This window comes from Petaurus breviceps, unplaced genomic scaffold (genome assembly GCF_028583685.1).
Source record: "Petaurus breviceps papuanus isolate PSGF00001 unplaced genomic scaffold, PetGlider_PUasm1.0 90847, whole genome shotgun sequence".
In the NCBI taxonomy this organism is placed as follows: domain Eukaryota; kingdom Metazoa; phylum Chordata; class Mammalia; order Diprotodontia; family Petauridae; genus Petaurus; species Petaurus breviceps.
This window is the reverse complement of record NW_027187360.1, coordinates 5,320,684-5,346,847: the sequence shown is the minus strand read 5'-3', so window position 1 is coordinate 5,346,847 and position 26,164 is coordinate 5,320,684.

The following is a 26,164-nucleotide window of genomic DNA, read 5'->3' as shown; positions in this document are numbered from 1 at the left end:
GCTTGCATATGCGCATGTTATTTTTGCCTTTGCTATAATTGACTAGAGTGTGAGGCACCATTTGGGGTTGGGGAGGGGATATCTAGTAATTAAATCTAGTTTGTATAATAATGCTTAATCCCCTATTCTCTTTTTCTTATTTTTTAAATTTTATTTATCTTATTCTGAATTTAAGAACAAAACAAGCAATTTCATAACATAGTAGAATAGAAGAAAAAGATAATTGCACATGAAACTGCAAAAAATGTACATCTTGCTATTCCTTTTAAATATATAATAATCATGTAACTTTTTTCTTTTTTTCTCCCCCCTTCCCGAAATGGCTACCATTGGGCACTCATATATCCATATGTGTGTGTGTTATATATGTGTGAATATTATATATGTACATATATGTAAAATCCATTCTAAATATACTTCTATTTATCAGTTCTTTCTTAATCCCCATCCTCTTAAGTGACAGAATCATGAGTAATTTCATTTACAATGCACCCACTATTTATTTTCTGTCCATTTGCCCAGACTGAATCTTACCTCCAAGTTTATTCATTACCTAAGTGGTATATTAAAATGAGGGAGGTGTTCAGGGTAGGATCAACAGAGTGTACTGAGATGGAGTAGACCCCAAAAGTATCAGAGAATTTCAATACTGGAAGTGATTCCAGAGACCATTTAGTCTAACCACCCTAGCCAAAGCAAAACTTGCCTCTCTATGATCCCTAACTAGTTCAGCCTATGTTTGTTTGCCTCCAGGGATAAGGAGCTCTCCACCTCCAGTGGCAGCCCATTAGGTTTTTTGAAACTTCTAATTGATGAGACTTTTGTCTCGAACTAAAAATCTGCCTCCTTTTTGCCCTTCTGGGACCAACCAGAATTAAGTCTAATCTTTCCTCCATGTATCAATCCTTTGATGTTGTAATCGAAGACATTTAACGGGTACAATATTTATCTTTCCATCTTGTGTTTAATCAGTCCCTCTATCCGCAATTGAATTTTATATGATCTGGATTAGACTCTCCCTTTCACATCCTATTCAACTTCCCTCCCCCACCCCCACCCCAGAAGTGTTCCAATTATGAATGCACCACTAAGTCTTTGTGTCTACCTATCAGTCTCTCTGTTTTGGTTTTGGTGTCTGAGCAGTTGGAGAATAGTACCTTTATCAACCTGAAAAAAATAAAAAAACAAACAAGTAAATAAATACACATATTCAGCAGTTTCTGAACACAGCTTAGTCATCCAAGAAACAATCTGTTGAAATGTTTGTAACCTTTCAAAGTGACATTCTATCAGAGTCAGAAGAAACTTTAGAAAATCAAGGATGACCCCTAGAAGGGACCTTAGAAAATAAAATGTTAGATCTAGAAGGACTTTAGCACATAGGATGACAAAGTTGGAAGGAACTTGGAAGGTCAAGATTAGAAGGGGCCTTAAAATGCAGAATATAGGATGTCAGAACCAAAAAGAGAAAGAGAAAACAGAATGTTTTTTTCCAGAGAGCTGAAGAGATCTTAGAACAGGGGTTGGCAAACTATGATTAGTTGTCCTGTGGGTCATAGTTTGCCACACTCTGCCTTAGAACATAAAATGGCAGAGTTGGGGAAAAAAATCTTAGAACAAAGAGAGTGGGGGCACCTAGGTGGCACAGTGAGTAGAGTGCCAGCCCCGGAGTTAGGAGAACCTGAGTTTGGATCTGGCCCCAGACACTCAACACAAAAATACTAGCCGTGTGACCTTGGGCAAGTCACCTAACTCCAATTGCCCTCCAAAAGCTAAAAAAAAAAAGACTGTAGAGAGTACTAGGAGTGATGGTAGAGATGATCTGATTGATCAGATGAGGGAAGAGAGGCCCTGGAAAGTAAAGTTACCACCCAAGATCCTGTGTTAGGTTAGTGACAGAACTAACTTCCTACCTCCCCATTTAGAGAAAGATTCTTTCCTCTTCAAATGATGAAAGGAAGAGAATAAAAAGCATTGCCTATTTCTATATCTGAAAATGTGGTAGAAATAATTTTTTAGCTGTGATTCTTCCGTAAGTATTTATTTTGCTGCCTGTACCCTCTAAGTGATCTCCCTCCTTTTCTTGCGGGTCGAGTTGGGGAGGAGCATATCTGTGACTTTATCCTTACAGGAAACTCAGCCTGCATATGCCTTGCAACTTAGAGGCTTGCCCAGATACATCTACCAACATCAGGACTCGAACCCAGCTCTTCCTGACTCCATGGGCAGTTTTCTATTCATTATGCATTGGCTGTTTCTCTCCACACTAGGGAAAGGTACTTATACAGTGTGCAATGTAAAGAGTATTTAAATTATTTACTATTAAAAACATTGAGCTCCTAATTTTCTCTCTCTGAATTATTTATCACCAACATCAACAGTTATTTATATGCAGTATTGATATACTGTGTTAGCAGTAACCTTGTTAAAGCATGCTTATGTTCTGTGCCAATTCTACCAACTTGTATGATCTTAGCACTTTGAACTGGGTGAGACTGTAAAGGTCATTTAGTCGCTACTCTCTCATTTAAGAGATGAGGAAATTGAGGCCCAGGAAAAGGAAGTGGTTTGTCCAGAATGCAGAGATACTAAATAGTGGCCATGACATTATGTATGCTGTTAAACTGATGAAGGCAGGGAATTTTTCTTATATATTTCTATACCTCTCCCACCTATCCCCCACACCCAATCCACTCATGCTTAATCCAGGGCCTTGCAGATTCTTTGACATGTCAAAAGAGCCAAGATTTAATCAGTGTGGTTTCCTCCACTACTCATCCAGATCAAACACTTTTAGGGGTTAGCTGATGATCTTTCCTGAGTTGTTATGGTTGAAAAGATTAATTTATGAACTAATGACCAGCCTTTGCTACTTTAATGGAGGCCTTCTACAGAGTAGGTGACACAATCATTGTTTATTGAAGGAATAGATGAATGAAGGAATGAATAAATGAAGTGTCAAAATACAGACAAACAGATGTCACGAGAGTTCAAGAAGAGGGAGATCAGTGTGAGCTGGTACAATCTGGAAATGTCTCCAGAAAGGGCAAGAGGAACTCGGTCTTGCAGAGTGGGTAAGATTTGAATGTGTACAAAGAATGAGAAATATAACTGCATGATGGGGAACAGCATGAGCAATAGATTGTAAGGAAAATGACTAATATTTTTGAAGGAGATTGAAGAGGAGGCCAACCTCACTGAAACAGAGAACTTATATTGATGAGCAGAGACACTGTAGGATAGCAAGGAGGGAGGAGCAGATTTGGTAGAGTTTTCAGTTTAACCCTGAAAAGTCTGACCATCTCCACTAGGCAGTGGGGATTTTTAGAAGTTTTTGAGCATGAATGATTCGGAAAAAGATTAATATGGCAGTACATGTAGGAGGGGAGGAGAAACTGAAGAACAAGAGGCCAGTTAGGTGCCTGTGTTTACCACTTTCATAAATTACTCGGATGAAGGCAAGCCAATCCAATTTCTACATGATTTGAATTGGGAGGACTGGAAAATATGTTAGATGACAGAATCAAGACCCAGAAAAGTCTACCCAGGCTAGAATAATGGTACAAAAGATGGGGAAAACATGGCTAGATAATAGTTCCTTGCAGGGGAGGAGAGGGACAGGGAGTGGGGGAGATGAGTGGATTTTAAGAGATTATTAGGTCAGTAGTAAAGTGGGGATAGTCTGGGAGCCTGAGCTCAGGAGTACTGGGTGGGGCAGTGCTCCCCAGACCTCCAGTCTTTCTTCCAGCTGGGTCACTGTGGCTGTCATATAACAACTGCTATGGAGAGGGATGTCCACCTACCTTGCCACCACCAACTCTAATGGCTGACTAATGCCACCAACTTGGCAGGTACATTCAAAAGCTTCACTTGAAAGAATTTCAATCAAACAAGTATGTTTAATATATTTTATTTTTCCCCAATTACATGTCAAAACAACATTTCTTTTTATAGTTTGAGTTCCAAATTCTACCCCTCCCTCCTCTCACCCTTCTATGAAATGGTAAGCAATCAGTTATATATTAAACATGTGCAATAGTGTAAAACATTTCCATATTAGTCATTTTATACAAGAAGATTCAAATAAAAGAATGAGAGAAAGTGAAAAATAGCATGTGTTAGTCTGTATTAAGACAATATCAGTTCTTCCTCTGGAGGTGGATAGTATGCTTCACCATAAATCTTTTGGGATTGTCTTGGTCACAGAGGTGGGGAACCTGTGACCTCAAGGCCACATGTGGTCCTCTAGGTCCTCAAATGAGGCCCTTCGACTAAATCCAGACTTTATAGAACAAATCTTTTTATTAAGGGATTTATTGATCATCAGTAAAGAGACGATAAATAAATGTCACCAAGTGGGAGGGTGTAGAAAGAGAAGAGGGCTTTAAGGACCTAACACCCACTGTTAGAAGGCATGTTATGGACACAGCAAAGAAGACTGATAAGGAGCCATCAGATGTCTAGGAACAGAATAAAGAGAGAACAATGTCACAAAAACCCAGAGAAAACAGAATATGCAGAAATACCAAGTGGTCCCCCATATCCAATATTACAGAGAGGACAAGAAGGATAAAGATTGAGAAAAGACCAATAGATTTATCAATGAAGAGGACACTGGTGACTTCGGAGAAAGTAGTTTTAGTTGAGTGATGGGATTGAAGTCAGATTGCAAATGATCAAGAAATGAGAGAGAGGAGAAGAAAAGGAGACAATGAGTATAAACAGTTTTTTCTTTTTCTTCTAGGATTTTTGCTTTAAAAGGGGAAAGGAAGAGATATAGGACTATAAGGAGATGGTTAGCCTGGAGAAGAGACTTAGTAGGGACATAATAGCTATCTTTGTGTATCTAAAGAGTTGACACGTGGAAGACAGATTCAATTCATTCTATTTGACACTTGAGGGCAGAAGTAGGAAGATGGGTGGAAATTGCAGGGACAGATTTAGTCTCTATATAAGCATATGGGAAGCCCAAAGTCTAAAAATGGCTTTGCTAGGACAAAAATGAAAAGCCAGGAATATGAATCAATCAGGATAAAGATAATGGCTTTGACTATTGGGTTTAATTTTGTTTCACTGCCTTTCTTCACTCACTCTCACCCTCACAGGAAAAAGAAGATGTCTGAGGAATTGAGAAACTGGGACACCTTAGATGCTAAGAGATCTTAGAAGTTTGTTGGAAGTACAACACCCAGGGGAGATGCTGACTAAGTCCAGATATTGCCAACAGAAATCAACAGGGATCCATAAGGAATGTCTAGGCTCTGGAGGAGAAGGTGAGGCTGATGACTCTGCGCAGCCCTGCCTCACTTAAATCCAATTCACTTGCAAGTCAAGATTTCACCCTCCTGATGTCATTGGTTCTCTTCCAGAACAAAGGACAAACAACAACAAATACCTTAAACTAGAATCAACTCTCCAATGGAAAGGCAAGCCCCGTGACCAGGAAACAGGGATTCAGAACACAGAATTGAGCCTGAGGACACTAGCTAGCTAGAGAATCTTTGTTCTATATTCTAAAGAGTTTCTGCTTGAACTAGAGAATCTCCTGGAGATGAAAAGGCTGTTCTAGACACATCTCTAAAGTCTAGGAAGGATTTTCTCCCTGTAAAGGACTTTTAATGCAATGGCTGAATGTGTTACAGATCTTTCTAAAAGATATTTAACGGGGCGGGGGGGGGGGGGGGGGATCTATGAGCTTTAAACTGAAAAATCATACCAGATATCCCTTTTCCCATGGGGAAAACACTGGGTAAGGACTACAGCTGAATCCAGAAACTGAAAACAAAGAGTTGCTTCACAACCACATGCACAATGGAGCTGTGACTGAAAGCACCATCTATGGACAATGGTAGGAGGGTGGTACCTTCAAAAGCAACAGACCTCAGTTTTACCATCTGTAAAATGAGGAGATTGGACTCATTCTCTTAAGGTTCTTGCCAGTTCTAACTTTTCTATGGTTCAATTTAATTCAGCAAATATTTCTGAAACATCTACTATGGGCAAGGCCGTGTCTTGGCCCTGGAGATAGATGGACAATATAGGCCCAGCTCATACAGAACATACAATTGAAAGGACAAGAATGAAAAGAAATTATTATAAGGATAACAGATAAATGGAAAGGAGGCAAACTTCTAGGAGAAACTTTTAAATGGGAAGATCACTTTCAACTGGGGTGTTTCAGGGAAATTTAAGAGAGCAAATGATATCTAAGTTAGGACTTAAAGTAAGGGAGAAAAAGGTAGAGATGGTTCCCAAGGAATCAATTCTAGGTCTTGTCAAGATCCTGAGGAAATCACAGAGATGGAGGGAAGGAGGATAAAAAAATGAAGGATGGAAAGTCATTCATTTTGGCTAAAACATAGAATATATGAAGAGTAGTAGAAGATAGCTAGGAACTGAATTATAGATGACCTTGAATGCCAGAAATGAGATCTTATTGGATTTTATTCTTCAGGCTATAAGGAAACAAACATGGAAAGTTTTTGAGAATAGTATTATCACAGCAGTGTTGCATTAAGAAGGTAACTAAGGTTGCAAAATGACCAGTGATAGGAGGAAATGAGGACCTGGGCTAGGGTAATTGTGGTAGGGTAGGAGCATAAAGAAGGCCTAGATGGAAAAGATAAGCATTTATTAAATGTCTGCTATGTGCCAGACATTGTACTAAGGACTTTCACAGATATCTCATTTGATCCTGACCACAATCCTGTGAGGTAGGTGCTACTTTATCCTTATTTTGAAGTTGAAGAAACTGAGGCAGGCAGACTTGCCCATGGTCACATAGCTAGGAAGTATCTGAGTCTGGGTTTGAACTCAGGTCTTCCTCATTCCAGGCTCAGCATTCTATCTACTGTGTTACCTAGCTATTTCGTTTCAAAAGATGTCCTAGAGGTAGAAATAACAAGACATGGTTATTAATTTGTTGTAGAGAAGAAGGAAACAGCCAACAGCTATAAGATCATCATCCTTTGATGCCATGGTCCTATGATTCTATAAAGGCTTCACAAAAGAATAACTAGCATTTTTAAAGTACCACTTCTTTCTAAAGGTAAGCAGGACTAAGAACGCCTAGAAAACCAAATGGGACCAATTGCTTAGTTTTTTATTTAACCCCATGAAACCAAATACAAAAGCAGTAATAGGGGAATAGAAGGGATGAACTTCTACTCTCCAGGGGAAAATCTGAGGGGAGAAAGGCAGCAAATCTATTAATCATCATTGACACCAAGTGGATGGTTGGTGTTTATAGTAAAACAAAATCTCTCAGTAAGAACAATGCCATCTGGCTACAAACATGGAGATGTTGGAGAAAAGGAAACAACCTTACCCAATTATCTTATTTATAAAGATTTACTCAATTACAATTAAATCTCTACTTCTTTCATAATATTCTGTTAATTTGTAGTAAAAATAGGTATGTCTTCCAGACAGTCTCTATTATTATAAACTAAATAGTGCTTCAGTGCTCATAATATGCTAATATAGCAGTAATTAAAAGCTTAAGAATTCAATTTAATAACTATGTTCAGTTTGGTAAGAATTAACTAATCTCCTACCTACTATTCCTGTGTTCCTAAGCAGAACTGATTATCACACTTATAAGCTCCCTGCAGCAGCATTTACCATATTATCGTCATGAAACCCCAGAACATTAGCACTGGAAAGGATCTGAGAAATCATCCAACCCCCTCACTGTACACCAGAGGAAACTAAGGCCCATACAGGGAAATGACATGTACAAAGTCATGTAACAACTACATGGGAGAGCCAGTATCAGAGACTCAGTCTCCTGATTCCAATCCAGAATTCTTTCCACTATTCTTGAAAACTAGAGGAAGAGGTAATTTCAGTCTTTTTTTTCTCCTCTTCCTCTTTCTCTTTGTCCCAGGCATTGCCAAAGTTCAAATAAATTCTGTCTTTTCTAGGGGCCTAGACGGGATATTATTTCTTTACCATACTTAACAATAATAACAATGATATTTATATAGTGCTTACTGCGTACAAGGCACTATGCTAAGCACTTGGCAATTATTATCTCATTTGATCCCCACAACAACCTTGGAAGGTAAGTACTATTATCACCCCCATTTCACAGATGAGGAAATGGAGGCAAGCAGAAGTTAAGTGACTTGCCCAGGATCATACAGCTAGTAAGTGTCTGAGGTCAGGTTTGAACTAAGGAAGATGAGTTTTCCTGACTCTAGGCCTGGCGCTCTATCCATTGTGCCACTGTCCTGTCCTGTCCTTCCCTTCAAGTATTATTAATACAGCCTCCAGAGCACATTTTATAAATCCTGAAGATTAATTGACCCTTCTGGAAAGTTGGATTATAGGATTTCAGAGATAGGAAAAGGAGTCCTTTTTCCTGGCCTTGAACTCCAAGGTCTCATGGCCATCCTTTGGCAACCCAGGTCCTATAACCTATTCTACAGTTAAAACATGTGACAGTATAAATATTTCTCAGCCTCAGCAAGTCTGATAAAGATGCAAAATCATGGGATAATAATGATGATGAGGAGGAGGAGGAGGAGGAGATGATTTACATTTATATTATGCTTTAATGTTATATTATATCATAAGAACCCTGTGTGGAAATGATTGAACCAATGAAAATTATTTATTAGGCACTTAATACATGATAGACACCATGCTAAGCCCTGAGAATACAAAGTACAAAAGCATAAGAGTCCTTACCCTCAAGAAGCTTATGTTCTAAAAGGGAGAGACACTACATAAGAGAAGCAGCAACTGGGGAAGGGCCAGGGAAGGCACCAGGATGGTGAGGATGGCCACTGGGAAATGAATTCCCATTAAGAAGTCCATGCTTCTGACTCTTAGAGCAAGAGGTAGAATGCAGGGTTGTGGGGAAAGGAAGGGGATGCACTTACACACAATGATGGGGCAGATATCAAGAAGATGGCTCTATAGACAGAAATGTAACTAAGGTGGAACAATCAGGGCTGATTTCCAGGGCACCAAAATGTAGATGATAGATACTCCTTACACAGGAAGAAATAACTGAACTTATCACCAATTTAGCAAGAATAATTCATTAAAAAGAAAGCTACCAGATGCCAAGCTTTCTCTCAGTTCCCAGGTAGTAGCCACAGCCCAGATGATTTCCTCCCTGCCCTGGCCCCACTCTTCTCCCTATCTCAGTGGCAGCTTCTGATATACCTGGTTTGATGCCCACACCAATGCAGTGCAGCACGATCAAAAGAGTGTGGAATGATGAGACATGAGCCAGGCGGGTTCTGTCAAAGCAGTTCTGTTTATTCCTCTGAGGGTAAGGGTTTATATACTAATAGCAAAGGTGGTTACATCTGCTTCCTTGTACTTTATTCCACTGTGTGCAAGTGCAATCACTTCTTGGTTATCACACCCTGTTCCCTTGCTAATCACAGAAGGATGGTGAGCCAACACCCTGAGCAACAGAAGCCCTCACGGGGAGTGTAGCCTAGGGAAATGCTGACCCAGACTCTACCCATGACTGGAATGGCTCAGTGCTGGCCCTCTACACTGGTTCTCTTCCTTTGCAGGTCCTCAGTTTTAGGTCCTCATAATTGTCAGGGTCTAGGTTTTTCCTCAAAGATTTTTTTCTAAAGACAAAGTAAATTTCTCTTAAATTGATTTAATGTCATCTTTCATGCTGTTTGCCCAAAGAGCTTTTTTCTGGTACTGGTTACAAGTGCCCAATTTGCTACTGATGGCTCTATCATAGAGAAGTACCATTACCTCCTCAGTTTTCTTTAGGGTATAACATTCTAAATCTGTGATCACGCTAATAAATAACAAACTCAATCAGAAAGCATTTGCAGAATGCTTACTGTGTGATCAGCCTTGTGCTAAACACCTTCCAGATGTCCATAAGGTGGGAGAATTAAATGAATTATTCTTGTTGCCAGAGTATAGAATTAGGAACAGTAGATGGGTAGAAGTTCCAATGAGGCAGATTTCAGATTTCAATATAAAGGGGAACTCCCTAGCTCAGCTTTCCAGTGGTGGAATGGGTTGCCCAAGTAGGTAGTGAGCTCCTTATTCCTGGAGCTCTTGGAGTGTACAGGTGTTCAGGGAGGACTAGAACTGTTACTGTGAGGGTTTGCCAGTCCTTTTCAGGGCTGTTCATTCACCTTTGGTGTTCACCTGTCACCCAACTCTCACCTAGGGCTCCAAGAAGCTGTGGTATCTGCAGAAGCCACACCCCAGTAAACCATCCCAACAGACGGGCTAAACCAAGTTGAGGGTAACCAATGGGCCTCAAACCCATCTGTGAGTTGGGGGGATATCTACCCAAGCATGGGAACACTTACCCCAGCAGAATGGGTGAATGAGAACAATTTTTTTCCAACTATGTAGAATCCTTAGAGCTTCATCAAACATGGAAGATGCCAAGGTCATCCACTGCATCTTGGGGATCAACAGTCATCTTGACTTTTGTCCTGTCACTGAATGTTGATGACTCTGGAGGAGAGAGTGAGGCTTCTGACTTTGTGCAGCTCTGCCTCACTTAAATTCAATTCACACCCAAGTCAAGACATCACCTGGTGATGTCATTGGTCCATGAAGAACAAACCATAGATGGTCCAAGCTTTTGTTGGAGATGTTGTGGATTTGGATATTGTCATAGACATGGACTTGTTTTTTTCCAGCTGGAGGTGGGACTAAGTTATCTCACTCACATGTACCTCTGAAGTCTGAGAGTGTTGTACTGGAAAGAGCACTCGCTCTTTATTTGAAGGACGTGGGTTCAAATCCCACTTATGATGCTTAATACGGACATAATTTTAGACAAGTCGTTTAAGCTCCCAGGGCCTCAGTTTCTTCATCTATAATGTGAGGGGATTAGACTAGATGGTTTCCAGGGTTCCTTCCTGTTCTTGACCTTATGGTAACAGCTAACTATCATATGACACTTTAAGCTTTGCAAGGAGACGTATACCTACCATCTCATTTGATCCTTCTAACAGCCCTACTGGGAAGGTGCCATTTATTATCCCTATTTCACAAAGGAGAAAAAAGAAGTTGTAAGAGAAAAGTTAAGGGACTTGCCCAGGGTCACATAGCTAATAAGTGACTGAGCAAGATTTGAGCTCAGGTCTTTCAGACTCCAAGTCCACCCCTCTATTCAAGACACCAAGCTGCCTGCCATAAATTTATAAATATAACACATTTATACAGCCCTCCAGCCACTCCCCATCTATTTAGGGTGACCCATATGAAATAATTTCAGATCTATCCAATGCAGTGATTGAAGTGTGAATGTTAACTGATGCTTGGCTTATAGAAGCCATCTCATGGTTTGAGCACCAGATCTCATAACTAAGTGGGAGGATGATAATGCTTTCAACTGAAATAGGGGAATTGGGAGGAAAGACAGGTTTTCAGTGGGAAATGATTAGATTTTGCCCATAGGATTATAGATTTAAAGCTGGGAGGGACCTCTGTAAAGTACAACCCCCTCATTTCATAGAGAAGGAAAGTGAGGTAGAAAAAGTTTAAGCAACTTGCCTAGGGTTCCACAGTCAGTCAGAGTCTCAGGAGGGGTTTGAGCCCAGCACTACTTGACTTCAAGCTTAATACCACATCCACTATGGCACACTGCCTCTTAACTTTTAAATGCCACTGAGACAGCCAGCAAACCTATTTAGTAGATGACTGGAAATACATGTAGCATTGTAGCTCAGGGGAAAGGTCATAACAATATAGGTTTTGGAATCATCTGTCTAACGGTAATCATTGAAGCCATGGGAATGGATGAAAACACGAGTGAACAGAGAAGAAAAGGAAAGGCAGAACTTTAAGAAATACCCATCCTTGGAGAAGGGAAGAGGAAGATGAACCATCCAAGGTGATGAAGAAGAAATGGTTAGACGGTTAGACAGAGGGACAGCAGGAGAGCAGAGTGACATGAAAGCCCGAGGAGGGGAAAGTATTCAGAGGGAGGAGGGGTGCTCAACAGTCTCAAAGGCAGAGAGGGGGAAAGAAAGGATACTGAAATCCCAAGTACACTGGGCATCAGAGGAAGGACAAATGTGTGTGTGGGCTGGAGTAGCCCAGTCCTCATTTCACATGTCACACTCCTCTGTCAAGTGAACGTGTCTTGGAGAGTCAGACAAATTCAAACACAAAAACTTTCCTTTCGTTCTATGCTCCAGCTGCATTGCGGTACAGAGTCTCATCCTACCCTCTCTGCATACCAATCCCCCTAAGCCCTGCCTGCTGGCTGTTTCCGGGTTTATGGATCACCTGGGACTCACCTTCGAAATTTCAACTAATTGAATTGGGGATTGGACAGCAGTGTTTGATTATTTTTTTTCCCTGCAATGACTGCTTTAGCAAAGGGCCCCAATGAATTGCTATGCAGTCAACATAACGCTGGACTGCTGCTGACTAAATAAAACATTTATCAGTTTGAGTATAAAAATGGGAGAGAGAAAAAAAATTTCTCTCTCTGCAGATCCCAATCTGTCTACCAAACTTTTCAAGCCTACCGAGGCTGTAATGTTGGCAACCTCTTGATAAAGAAGGACTGACATAATAAAGCTCACAGGGGATGAATTTAAAAAGGACAAATTAAAAAGGGAAGAGAAAACAAAAGGGGGAAGAGAGGAGGAGAAAGTGAGGAAGAAAAGGAAGGAAAAGAAAAGGGAGAGGAAGTTAAGGGAAGGGGGAAATGGCAGAGCAGGAAAGTAGAGGAGAGAGAGAGAAGAGGAGAGTGGATGAGAAAGATAGGAAGAGGAAAAGGGAGAAAGGAAAGAAGGAGATGATGGGAAAGCTAGAGAAAGAAGGGGAGGGGAGAGGATGTGAGGAAAGGAAAGAGGACAGGAGAGAGAAGAAAGGGGAGGGAGCGAGGGATGGAAGGAATGTGAAAGGGGAGGCGGCTGTCATTACTTCCCAGGCCATTACTGCTGTCTTCCATCTCTGTACCTCTGTTCATGCCACCCTCTATACCTCGGAAGAAAAGTATCATGTCCAGACCTTGAAATACTTCTATCCTTCAAGGCCTAACTCAGGTGCCACCTCTTTGAAACATTCCCTGGTTCCCTAAAAAAAAAAAAAAAAGAAAAGAAAGAAAGAATATCTCCCCTCTCACTTAGCACATTGTTCCTTTCCCCTGTATTGAATCTTACCTGGGTTAAGTTATGCTTGTGAAGTTACCTGGGTGGCAGCCATATCTCCCTATTGGATTATAGGCTCCTTGGGGCCAGGATATGCCTTGAAATACAGTCTGGTGTAATGGGAAGGATACGCAGTCTGAAGTCAGAAGACCTAACTCTGAGTCTGAGCTCTGACATTTACTAACTCAGCAGCCTAGGAAAGTCACTCAATCTCTGAGTCTTAGTTTTCTCATCTGCAAAATAACCTTATACAACCTCTCCCACTAGAGTGTTGAAAAGAAAGCAATTTGTAAACCTCAAGCTAAAGCTGAATAGAGATGAGAGCTATTATTATCCATCTTTACATCTCCAGCTCTCTAATAAAAACGTGCTAAGATAGCATTGAATTCTGAAATAAAATGGAGGCTCCATAGAATATAAACTCTTTAAGGGCAGGGATTGTTTCATTTCGGTCTTTGTGCCCGCCAATGCGTGGTACATCTGAGGAAGGGAAGTGTCAGAATTTATATCAATTGTGTAGGGAATGCCCTGTGAGGAAACTCCCTCTAGCAACACATATGGGCACATATATACACACGTGTTTGTATTTATGTGTATATATAGGAGTAGGTGGGGCAGGGAGGAAGCAAGGGAAGAGATAGAGAGAGGAGAGGAGGGGGAGAGATGAGAGAGAGATGGGAGAGAGAAGATTGAGGAGAGAGGGGAAGGAGGAGAAAGGAGAGAGGGGAAAGAGGAAAGAGGGCATAGAGGAGAGAGAGAGAGAGAGAGAGAGAGAGCGAGTGTTATGGGGCACCAAGTGGTTTGCCTAGCATGTTAAAGTCAGTATATGTTCTCTATCTACCACACCATCTTTACCCTTCATCTAACACAAAATGAATGTTTAATAAATGCTCTTGAATTGTTTATGCAGTTATCATAAAGCAGTTTAACAAGCAAGTGGAAGAGAGGAGTCCTAATCACAGACTTCAGAGGGGGCAAAAGAAAGATGTCTCCAAATCAATGGTATATGAAAGGAGTTGAAAGGAAGATAGAGTAAGCAGGAACAAGAGTATACCCAATGTACTTTCTTTGAAACTGGGTGACCAGATGAAAGAAAGCATCTTACAGACAAAAGAATGTTCAACATACAGTCAAAAGACCAGGGCTTTCCATAATTGGGGAATGACTGAACAAGTTGTGGCATATGATTGTGATGGAATACTATTATGCTATAAGAAATGATGAGCAGGATGGTAGGAAGACTTATATGACTCATGAAGAATGAAGTGAGCAGAACCAGGAGAATATTGTATATTCTCAGCAATATTGCAGCAATGATCAACTGTGAAAGACTTAGCTACTCTGATAAAGACAATGATCCAAGATAATTCCAGAGGATCCATGATGAAAAATGCTATCCACCTCCAGAGAAAGAACTGATGAACTCAGAATGCAGATTGAAGCATACCTTTTTTAAACTTTCTTTATTTTTTGTCTGTTTTCTTTTGCAATATGGCTAATATAAAAATGTTTTACACGAATTCACATGTATAATAGACATCAAATTGTTTTTCTTTTCAAAGAAGAGAGACAATAAGGAGGGAGAGAATTAGACCCCAAAGTTTTTTTTTAATTACTGTCAAAAAATGTTTACATGTCATTGGGAAGTATTTAATGAACTAAATATATATATATATACATACATACATATGTGTATATGTATGTATGTATGTGTGTGTGTGTCACACTGTTTTGAGTCTTGGCTGTTCTATTCTCCTCAAGCAAGTTGTTTGACTTTTCTAAGCCTTTATTCCCTCATGTATGAAATGGGAACAATAGTCCTTGCACTTTCTAACTCACAGGGTTGTTGTGAGACATGCTATAAGCTATAAAGGGCTCCAGAAAAGTGAGCTATTATTTTTGCTGTTCTTGTTAATGAGGACAGAGATGCATACAGGATAGTTATCCAGGTAGGGCATACCTTCCTGCTTCATTCCTTCACATCCCCCTCACCTAACACCCTGCCCTCAACACACATATACACAAAGGAAACAGTGAGAGGACCCTCCTAGTATTTTCAGATTTCTCATTCCTCATAAGCTGGTCCTATCCAAGGTAGGGGAATTGGGGAGGGGGGGAAGGGGAAGGGGTAAGTGTATTCTGGACCGTGGGAACAATCTTAAGAACAGCAGGAAAAGACTTTTCACTTGTCTGTATCTAAAGCCATCTGGACCATGCTGATAAGAAGGTAGATCCTGTGGAGAGTAGTTTTTTTCTTGTTTCCTGTTACTCTAGCTTTTCAGACCAAAATTTCTCATGGGGGTAGATTTCCAGCATGGTAGTATTTCAATGGATGCCCCCTCCAGTTCCAATCCTTTTTCCTAACCCTAGCTGGCCCAGAGTTCCCAAAGGCAAACAGGAGTCTCCTTGAGGTCATTTCATAACAGAGAACACAAAGAAATCTCCTGGATTGTTTTCCCCCTTTTGAACTGTACAAAGTAAAATAAAAGAACTGGGGAAACTTTGATCCTTCTTTGCTTGCCTTGATTCCACTGCTTTTGAGGGGGCAGGAAGCCTCTCTCAAAAATAAGAAAGCTAAATGAAATACCTCCTGGGGAAAGTCAGGGGGAGGTAAAGCAAAGAACATACAAACTTCTGTTCTGGTAATAACTTTCAGCTATCTCCTTAAAAGACACTCAGGGCACATCTAAAAATCTGCTTAAAGGAAAAAAAAAAGGTTATCATATTCTACCAGGAGCAGCTCATTATGATTGGGTTTTGGTTAGAAGACCTGAGTTCAAATCCATCTTCTGGGGGTGGCTAGGTGGCGCAGTGAATAGAGTACCAGTCCCGGAGTCAGGAGGACCTGGGTTCAAATGTGGCCTCAGACACTTGACACACTAGCTGTGTGACTTTGGGCAAGTCACTTAACACCAATTGCCCTCCAAAAAGCAAAAAAAAGAAAGAAAGATAGAAATCCATCCTCTGTCATTTACCAGTGTATGACCTTTGGACAAGTCCCTTTCTATAAGCCTCAGTTTCTTCATCTGGAAAATGAGGATAATAATAGTTGTACTCCCTTACATTGTTATTATGAGAGTCTAATGAAATAATGCATTTTGTGAGTCATAGAGTATGGTATAAATATAAGCTACAATACTATTGTAGTTTTTGTCTTGTCTTTTCTTATTTACCACTATTACCTTGAAGTCAATACTCCCTGGTCTGCTTTAGTACACTCCTAGGGATTGGACCAACTATAATTTCATTGATAAAGACAACTCTCAGGTAAGAAAACTCTCCCAAAACAGGGAAATCCCTTATTGAATATAGTCTTATAACAAGGCAACCCATTTACTTTTTTGTTGCTTTTTTTTTGGAGGGCAATTGGGGTTAAGTGACTTGCCCAAGGTCACATGGCTAGTTTTTGTGTTAAGTGTCTGAGGCCGAATTTGAACTCAGGTCCTCCTGACTCCAGAGCCAGTGTTCTATTCACTGCTCCACCTAGCCGCTCCTGCAACCTATTTACTTTTGAACAGCTACTCTTGTAATAACATTTTTCCATTCATCAAGCCTATATTGACCTTCACAATTTCCACTCATTGCTTCTAGTTCTGCCCTCTGAGATCCAGCAGAGGAAGTCTCATCCCCCTTCCATAAGATACTTGAAGACAGCTATCCTTCTAAGTCCTCTCTTCTCCAGACTAACTATCCCCAATTTCTCCAACCAGTTCTTATTTAGTATGAATTGGAGGTCCTTCCCCATTCTGGTTACCCTCCTCTAGACACTCTCCTCTTAGAAATGCCCTCTTTAAAATGTGGCACCCAGCACTGAAAGTGATGATGGCCCATATCTGATCCATGGTCCATGCCTGATGAGGGCAGATCACAGTAGGACTATCATCTCCCTGGTATATGTGCTGCTTCTCTTTACATAGCTCAACATGGGGTTGGCTTTCCTCTTTACCATATTTCCTTCTAAACTTCGTTTGTGTTGAGAGCATCATCATCCTTCCAGTCACCCAGTTTCCTAGCCTCAGTCATTCTTCCTTCTTCCTATGTCCAATCATCAATCAAGTTTTGTTCATCCTTACTCTATAACATCTCTCACATCCATCCCCCATCCCTCTCAACTCACATGGTTTCCACACAAGTTTCCCTCACCACCATTGCTCAGAATGTTAGAATAGTTTCCTAATCAGACTCCCAGTTTTTGGTCCCTCCATTGGTCTCCACAAGGCTGCCAAATTCATCTTTCTAAAGTATAAGTTTGACCATGTTGTTCCCTTGCTCAAAAACTTCAGTGATTTACTAATTTTTTCCCTAAGATAAATATAAACTCTTCAACTTGGCATTGAAAGCCATTCATAGTGTGGATACAGCTGACCTCTCCAGGATTATTATACATTAATCTCCTTTGTGTGCTCTATGTTTCAGTCATATTGGTCTACTTGGTGTTCCTCAAACTTGGCACTCTATTTCTTCCTTTGTACTCCCTTCTCACCTCTGCTTCTAGAATCATTTTCACCTCTTTCAAGAGTCAGGTCCTGCGCCATCTCCCAGGGAACAACTATAATAATCCTCTTAATTTTTAGCATTCTCTTTCCTCCTCAAGTCTAAACTTAGATGTTTACATGTTCTATGCCCTACTCCACCCTTAACCCCTAGCAGAATGTAAGCTCCTTCAGGGAAGAGATTGCTTGATTTTCCATTGTTTAGCACAGTCCCTTGTGGTACATAATAAGCATTTAATTGCTGTGTATTAGATGGATTGAATTGGATTGTCTCATATGAAGTTTTCAGTCCACTAAACTCAGGACATTTTCAAATTAACTACTATCCATCCATGACTCCCTCATTTTATATTTGTGAAACTGATTTTTTGAACCCAATCATAAGACTTCATGTTTATCTCCATTAAACTTCAATTTAATCCAGTTTGGCCCAGCGTTATAGAGATATCTTTTTGAAACCTGGCTCTCTCAATCAGTGTGTTAGCTATGCTTCCCAGAATTGTGTTATCTGCAAGTCAGATAAGAATGCTACCTAAGCCTTTATACAAGTCACTGATAAAAAATGGATTTCCTTTCACTAATGGTTTTAAAGCAGAAGCTGAGGGATCACCTAAATTGGATGTTGTCGAGGAGCTAGAGATTCTCTCAAATTACAGATCATAGAGTTAGAGATTACAGAGGCCTCAGATATCATCTAATCCAATTCCCTTATTTTACAGTTTGAAAAACTGAGGCCCAGAGAGGTTCCATGTGTGTTTATGATAATTCATGTTTAGTTAGGCCTAAACTAGATCGTAGCTAAACTAGATGGGACCTTAATTAGATGCCTCAATGGAGGCATGAATGACAAAGGCATATGCTCTTATTTTCCTTCATAGCAGGCAGCTCATTTTAAGGTTCTTGCTATTTTTAGTTTTGTCAAAGTAGGATTCAAGCAAGGGTCCACTGACACCAAATCCAGCCTTCATTCTATTATACCACACTGCCTCCTAAACCTTCTTTTCCCCATGACCCATAGTCTAACTGATCCAGATTTATTTGAAAAAAATATATAAGAGCAATTCCCCAGTTGATAAACAGTAAAAGGATATGAACAGATTTCCAGAAGAATAAATAAAAGTTATCAATAGTCATATGAAAAAAATTGCCTAAATTGATAACTTGTCATTCAGTCATTTTGGCCATGTCCAACTCTCCATGACCCCATTTGGGATTTTTTGGCAAAGATAGTAGAGTCATATCCTTGTCCAGCTCATTTTACTTTTGAGGAACAGAGGCAAACAGGCTTACGTATCTTTCCCAAGATCACACAACTAGTATCTGAGGCTGGGTTTAAACTCATGAAGATGAGTCTTCCTTATTCCAAGCCAGATAAATACAAATTAAAACAATTCTGAGGTACTACCTCATACCCATCAGATTGGCCAACATGAAAAACAAAAGGGAAAATGACAATGCTGAGGGGATATGGAAAAAAAAAAAATAGGTACTATTGGTGGAGCTGTGAACTGGTCCAACCCTTCTAGAAAACAATTTGGAACTATGCCCAAAGGTCTATAAAACTGTGCATACCCTTTGACCCAGTAATATCACTACTAGGGCTATTCCCCAAAGAGACAAAAAAAAAGAAAAAGGATCCATATGTACAAAAATATTTATAGCTCTTTTTGTGGCAGCAAAGAATCAGAAATGGAAGGGATTCCCATTAATTGGGAAATAATTGGATCACTTATAGTATATGCATATGATGAAATACTATTATATTATAAGAAATGACAAAGTGAGTGGTTTCAGAAAAACCTGGGAAGACTTATATGACTTGATGGAAAGTGAAGTGAGCAGAACTAAAAGTACATTTTATTCTGTAACAACTATAGTATAATGACAATACGAATTAGCTACTCTGATCAATACAATTTCCTTGTTGTTGTTTCTGTTGTGTTTGTCCTTCTTTCTCAAAGAGGACTGTGACATCAGGGAGATGACAACATGACTTTAAGTTGACTTTTATTTGAGTGAGGGAGGGCTGTGCAAGGTCACCAGTCTCACTTTCTCCTCCAGAGTCATCTGTGTCCAGTGATCTGATATTCATCAGGAGGACTGGAGATGGCCCGGGATGCAATGGGAGACCCTGGCCCTTTTAGGCTAAGGACTTTAAGGTTCTCACTGTGAGTGAGGTAATGTCCCTTCAGTGAATAGGCCTCTTTAAGAAGTGAGTCAAGGTATGCCCTCTTTAATTAAAAAAATAAAATAAAACTGGGAGGGGAAGACCCTCAGGGTTGCTGGCCAAAAGTGAAACAGCTACTATTTACATTCAAGCAAAGCTAGGAGGGCTCAAAAAAGTCATTAAATGATGCTTGGGCAGGGACCTATTGTTGTACAATCTATGAGCTCTAGAGTGAATTGGGTTTGAGGTTTGGTCTTTGAGAAAGAAATCTAACCAGTGAACCCCAAGTGAACTAGGCAGCTTTCAGCCATTAAAATTTACCTTCCTGGGGCGGCCAGGTAGCACAGCGAGTAAGAGTACTGGCCTCAGCGTCAGGATGACCTGGGGATCGAATCTGGGCTCAGATACTTAGCACCACACCCAGAAATAACTGGCCGTGTAATCTTGAGCAAATTACTTAACCCCAATTGCTTTAAAAAAAATTATTGGGGTGGCCAGGTGGCTCAGCGAGTAAGAGCACAGGCTCCAGTGTCGGGATGACCTGGACTCCAATACTCAGCACCACACCCAGAAATAACTGGCCGTGTAACCTTGAGCAAGTTACTTAACCACTATTTCTTTTAAAAAAAAAATTATTTTCCTTTGGGGAGGGAGGAAAGGGAGAGGGGACCTGTGATGAAAAATGCTATCAACCTCCAGAGAGAGAACTGAATACTGAGGGCAGATCAAGGCATATTATCTTTCACTTTTTTTTTTCCTTTTGTAACATGGCTACTGCAGAAACAGGTTTTTTATGACTTCATATGTATGATGGGTGTCATACTCTTTGCTTTCTCATGCATGGGGGAGGGGAGGAGGCAGAGAGTTTAGAACTAAAAATGAAAAAAAAATTTTAATTAAATTAAATTTTAAGAAAAAGAAACCAACCTAACCCCACTCTATCAGTCAACTCTAGCTACAAGAACTAACTTTCCCACACCAATTCCAGAAAAGCAAAATGAGGAGTCATTCTTTGGCCCATCCCAGGAAAAGCTGGACCTAGCAATAGCTAGGATGTCCCCTGATGGGAAAATGAATGTGCTGAATGGCAAAAGCACATGTTCTTGTTTTCCTTCATGACAGGCAGGCCATTTAAGGCTCCTGCTATTTTTAGCTCTGACAAGCAATGGAGATGCATGCAACTTATAATGCATTTATGCTTTTAATGAGACAATTACCTTGTTCAAACAACCTGGCAGCATTTGTTCTTTTCAACCAAATGATAGAAAGCTTTTTTAAAGTAAAGGGAGGGTTAAATGACACCAAAATGAGTAAGAGAAGAGTTCAGCCTCATTTTCGTCCCAACTAGAAAACAGACAATGTGGGGCAGCCAGGTAGCACAGCCAGTAAGAGCACCGGCTCCAGTGTCAGGATGACCTGGGATCGAATCCTGGGCTCAGACACTTAGCACCCACCGAGAAACACCTGGCCATGTAAACTTGAACAAGTTACTTAACCCCAATTGCTTAAAAAAAAAAAAGAAAACAGACAATGAGATGGATTTGGCCACTATGGTGCAAGGGGAAGAGCCCTGGTCTCAGAGACATTAGCCCCAAGTTCTAGCTTGGTCATTTGCCCTTTGGTCTTGGATGTCACTTCCTCCTACTGAGTTTTTTATTTTGTACTATTAAAAGTGGGGATCATGAAATTTACTCTTTAATTTTGCAGGGCTGTTGTATTGTGATAAAATACTTTGTAAGCCTTATAGCCCAAGAAAAATGTAAGGGATTATTATTATATAAAAATTGTTGTATTATCCTTCATAAAAAAACAATGAACTTATGAATAAATTCTTTTAAAAAACACAACAAGATTTGGAGAAAAAAAATTGAGGAAAAAAAAAGGAAAATCTTTTAGTGTCACCTGGCTTCTCTCTCTTCCTAAAAGACCAATGAGGCAGGGAGCTTTTGGCCTGATTAAGAGCCAATTTCCCAGCCTGGTTCTTTTCTTCCATGTCTGTAATTAATCTATCCCCATGGAAATGGGGCATTCAATAACAAACCTCCACTGCTCAGCTGCTAATGAAATGAATACTGTATGTTCTTTGCTTAATTCAGGTCTCCCTGTTGAAGTCAGGAAAGAACGCAAAAGCTGCAGCTGAAACTGACCTCAGTAGCATTAACTGGGTCAAATCAGAAGCACAGATAAACTGGCTTACAACACAAAATTATTGAGAAATCTTTGATTCAATTACAATAAATTTTGCTAGTCCTAGGGGAATGGGGACCTAGGTTTTGGGTATGTTTTGGGTATGTCTTTCTGCAATGTGGGCAGAGATGGACAAAGCTGCTAAGATCCATATATATCATCCCTTAAAATAGAACTGACTCTTTAAGGACCACTTATTAGCTTTGTCCATTTCCTTTGGCAAGTTATTCCCTCGCTCTGGACTTTAGTTTCCCTACCTACAAAAGTAGGAAGTTAAAATAGATAATTTAGTAGGTGCCTTCCAGTTCTAATAATCATTATGTCAAGCTCCCTTCTAGCTCTAATATTTTTAAATTTTAAGGTTCCTTTCAACCCTAATATTCTGCATTCTATGCTTCTTCCAGCTCTGAAATCAATAATTCTGTTATAATTCCCACAGTCCTATATTAAAATCCTACGGTCTTATTCTGTCACATAGCCTAGTATACCCTGACACCCTTCTCTAGGGACAGGAAGCTAGGGAAAAAAATCATCTTGTAAAATTTAGATAGGCAATACTAGTTTCAACCTGACCATTCTCATCATCACTTATTTCCTCATTTCCCATGAGATGGAGAAGGGGAGGAATAAAAAGGCATAGTACAGAAGCAGTCCAAGGCATTCCACTACACTAGCACAGATACCCATGAACACCCCATAATTCAATTTGGTATAAGTTTGTTAAGCACCTACCATGTGGAAAACACAGAGAACCTCCAGTGCAAAAGACAGAAACCTTCCCTTTGTCTCCAGAACTTCCAATTCCTGTTGCAGGAAAGAGACAGTTGGTGAGGAATGGGGATTTCATTTTCCTTCTGGGCAGGCTGGACTTCCATCTCCAGCTGCACCCTTTTCTTGCCTAATACTCCACCTTTGGAGGGATGGGGAGTTGTGAAGCAAGATCTCCCATCTGACCGTGTTTATCTCATATTGCATTTGCCTCCAGTTCATTGGATAGAACTCTACTCAATGATGAACATTCTCATACTTGGTCATACCCTTCACATCCCAATGGCTCTGAACTCCTGTAGATCATCAACTATGTCTTGCCACTGGACTGAGATGAGAAAATGACGCTGGTGACTTTGCACAGCCCTGACTCACTTAAATCCAATTCACTTGCAAGTCATGACAACACTTTCCTGATTTCATGACCCTTTTTGAGAACAAGAGACAAAAGTAAAAGCAGCAAAACCACTACTAGATCTATATCTCAAAAGATATAAAAAAAATAAAAAGGAAAAAGACCTATACATACAAAATATTTATAGCAGATCTTTTCTGGGGGCAAAGAATTAGAAATTGAGGGGATACCCATCAATTGGGGAATGGATGAATAAGTTGTGGTATGTGATTATGATGGAATACTACTATACTATAAGAAATGATGAGCAGGATGTTCTCAGAAAAACCTGCACAAGATTTGCATGGGTTAATGCAAAGTGCAATGTACTGCATACAAAGCAACAGCAATATTGTAAGATGATCAGTTATGAATGACTTAGTTATTCTTAGCATTACAATGATCCAAGACAGCTCTGAAGGACATAAGATGAAAACTGCTATCCATCCTCAAAGAAAGAACTGATGGTGTCTGAATACAAGTTGAAACATACTTTTTTTTCTTAAGTTTTTTGTCTGTTTTCTTTCACAATATGACTATTATGGATGTTTTGCAAGACTACACATGTATAACCTATATTGAATTGCTTGCCTTCTCAATGGGGGGGGGGGGAGAGGAAAGGAGAGAATCTGGAACTCAAAGTTTTTTTAATGAATGTTAAAAAGTGTTTTTACATGTAACTGGGGAAAATAAATACTAAAGAAAGAGGGAAAACTGTGCATACTCTTTGATCTAGTAATACCACTACTAGGTCTGTATCCAAAAAAAATCATAAAAAAGAGGGAAGGACCCACATGTACAAAAGTATTTATGGCAGCTCTTTTTGCAGTGGCAAAGAACTGGAAATTTAAGGGGTGCCCATCAACTGGGGAATGGCTAAACTAGCTGTGGTGTATGAATGTAATGAAATACTATTGTGCTGTAAGAAATGATGAGCAGGCAGACTTCAGAAAAACCTGGAAAAGCTTACATGAACTGATGCTCACTGAAGTGAGCAGAACCAGGAAAACATTATACACAGTAACAACAACACTGTGCAATGATCACCTATGATAGACTTAGTTCTTCTCACTAATGCAATAATCCAAGACAATTCCAAAAGATTCAGACTGGAAAATGCTATCCACATCCAGAGAAAGAACTATGGAGTATGAATGCAGATTGAAGCATACTATTTTCACTTGTTTTTTATTTCTCATGGTTTTTTTTTGTTCTGATTCTTCTTTCACAACATGACTAATGTGGAAATATATTTAATAAGATTGTACATATATAACCTGTATCAGATTGCTTACTCTCTTGGGAAAGGGAGTGAAGAAGGCAGGAGGGAGAAAAATTTGGAAATCAAAATCTTATAAAAGTGAATGTTAAAAATGTAATTAGAAACAAATAAAATGCTATTAAGTGGAGAAAATTTTTTTAAATCAATATGTCCAAAACAGAATTCATTATCTTTCTTGCTCAACCCTCTTCTCCTACCTTCCTTATTACTTGAGAGAGCGACATCATCCTCTCAGTCCCTCAGGCTCAGAAACTAAGTGCTTTGTAGTTGAAGTCCTCACTATCTCTTACCACCAACTCCCACCATGCTATTGTCAAAGTGTATAGATGTCACCTTTGTAACTTCTCTTGAATATGCCCCTTTCTCTACTCTGACACTGCCACCATTCTAGTGCAGGCCCTCATCCCCTCATGCCTGGATTATTACAATAACCTGCTGGTGGGTCTGCCTGCCTCAATTCTATCTCCAATCCAATCTATCTTCCATTCAGCTGTTAAAGTGATTTTCCAAAAGCATAGGTTCAATTATATTACTAATAAACTCCAGTGGTTCCCTGTTGCCTCCAGAATCAAATACAAAATGCTTTGTTTGGCATTCCTAGCCCTTCATAACCAGTCTTCTTTCACCTTACTCTTACTTATCATATAGACTTTTTACACCTTTCCCCTACATATACTCTTCAATCCAGTGGCACTGGCCTCTTGGCTGTTTCACAAACAAGACACTCTCTCTCAGCTCTAACTCCAGATGTTTTCTCTGGTTGTCTTCCATGCCTGGAATGCTCTTAATCCTCTGCTCTAACTGCTGACCTCCCTGGCTTCCCTTAAGCTTTCCCCAACCCCACTGAATTCCACCATTTTCCCATTATTAATTATTTCCTATTGATTCTGAATGTAACTAGCATTGTATATTCTTGTTTGCATGTCATCTCCTCCATTATATTTTAAGCTCCTTAAAGGCCAGAATTGTCTTTTGTTTCTTTTTGTATCTGTAGTATTTAGCACAGTGCCTGCCACATAGTAGGTACTAAATAAATGTTTACTGATTAATTGGTTAAAGATAGGTATCAGGATACAAAGACAGATATGACATATAAACTGTTCATAAGGAACTTTAATGGAAAGAGAAGAATAAGTGCTCAAACAATAAGGAGAAAAGTGATAAATGCAAAATAAAGATCCAGATCGCTTTCAGCTAGAGGTGAAAGAGCAGGGAAAGATTTACAGAGATAGATGTTTGAGTCAAGTCATGAAGGAAAAGAAAAAATTTAGCAGATAGATATAGGGAGAAACCATTCCAAGTATGAGTAATAGCATGAGTAAATGTAGAGATAGAAGATGACATTTCAAGAATGAGGAATTCACAGCAGTCCATTTTGGCTAGATTGTAGAAAGTGTGACTAAACTCAGACATTTACTAGTTGTATGACCCTAGGCAAGTCATTTAGCCCTGTTTGCCTCATTTTCCACATCTGTAAAATGAGCTGGAAGTAGGGACGGCCAGGTGGCTCAGTGAGTAAGAGCAATGTCCCCAGTGTCGGATGACCTGGGGATCAAATCCAGGCTCAGATACTCAGTACCACACCCAGAAATAACTGGCCGTGTAAACCTTGAGCAAGTTACTTAACCCTGATTGCTTTATAAAAAAAAAATGAGCTGGAAAAGGAAACAGCAAACCACTACAATATCTTTACCAAGAAAACCCCAAATGGGATCACAAAGAGTTTGGCATGACTGAAATGACTAAATAACAAAG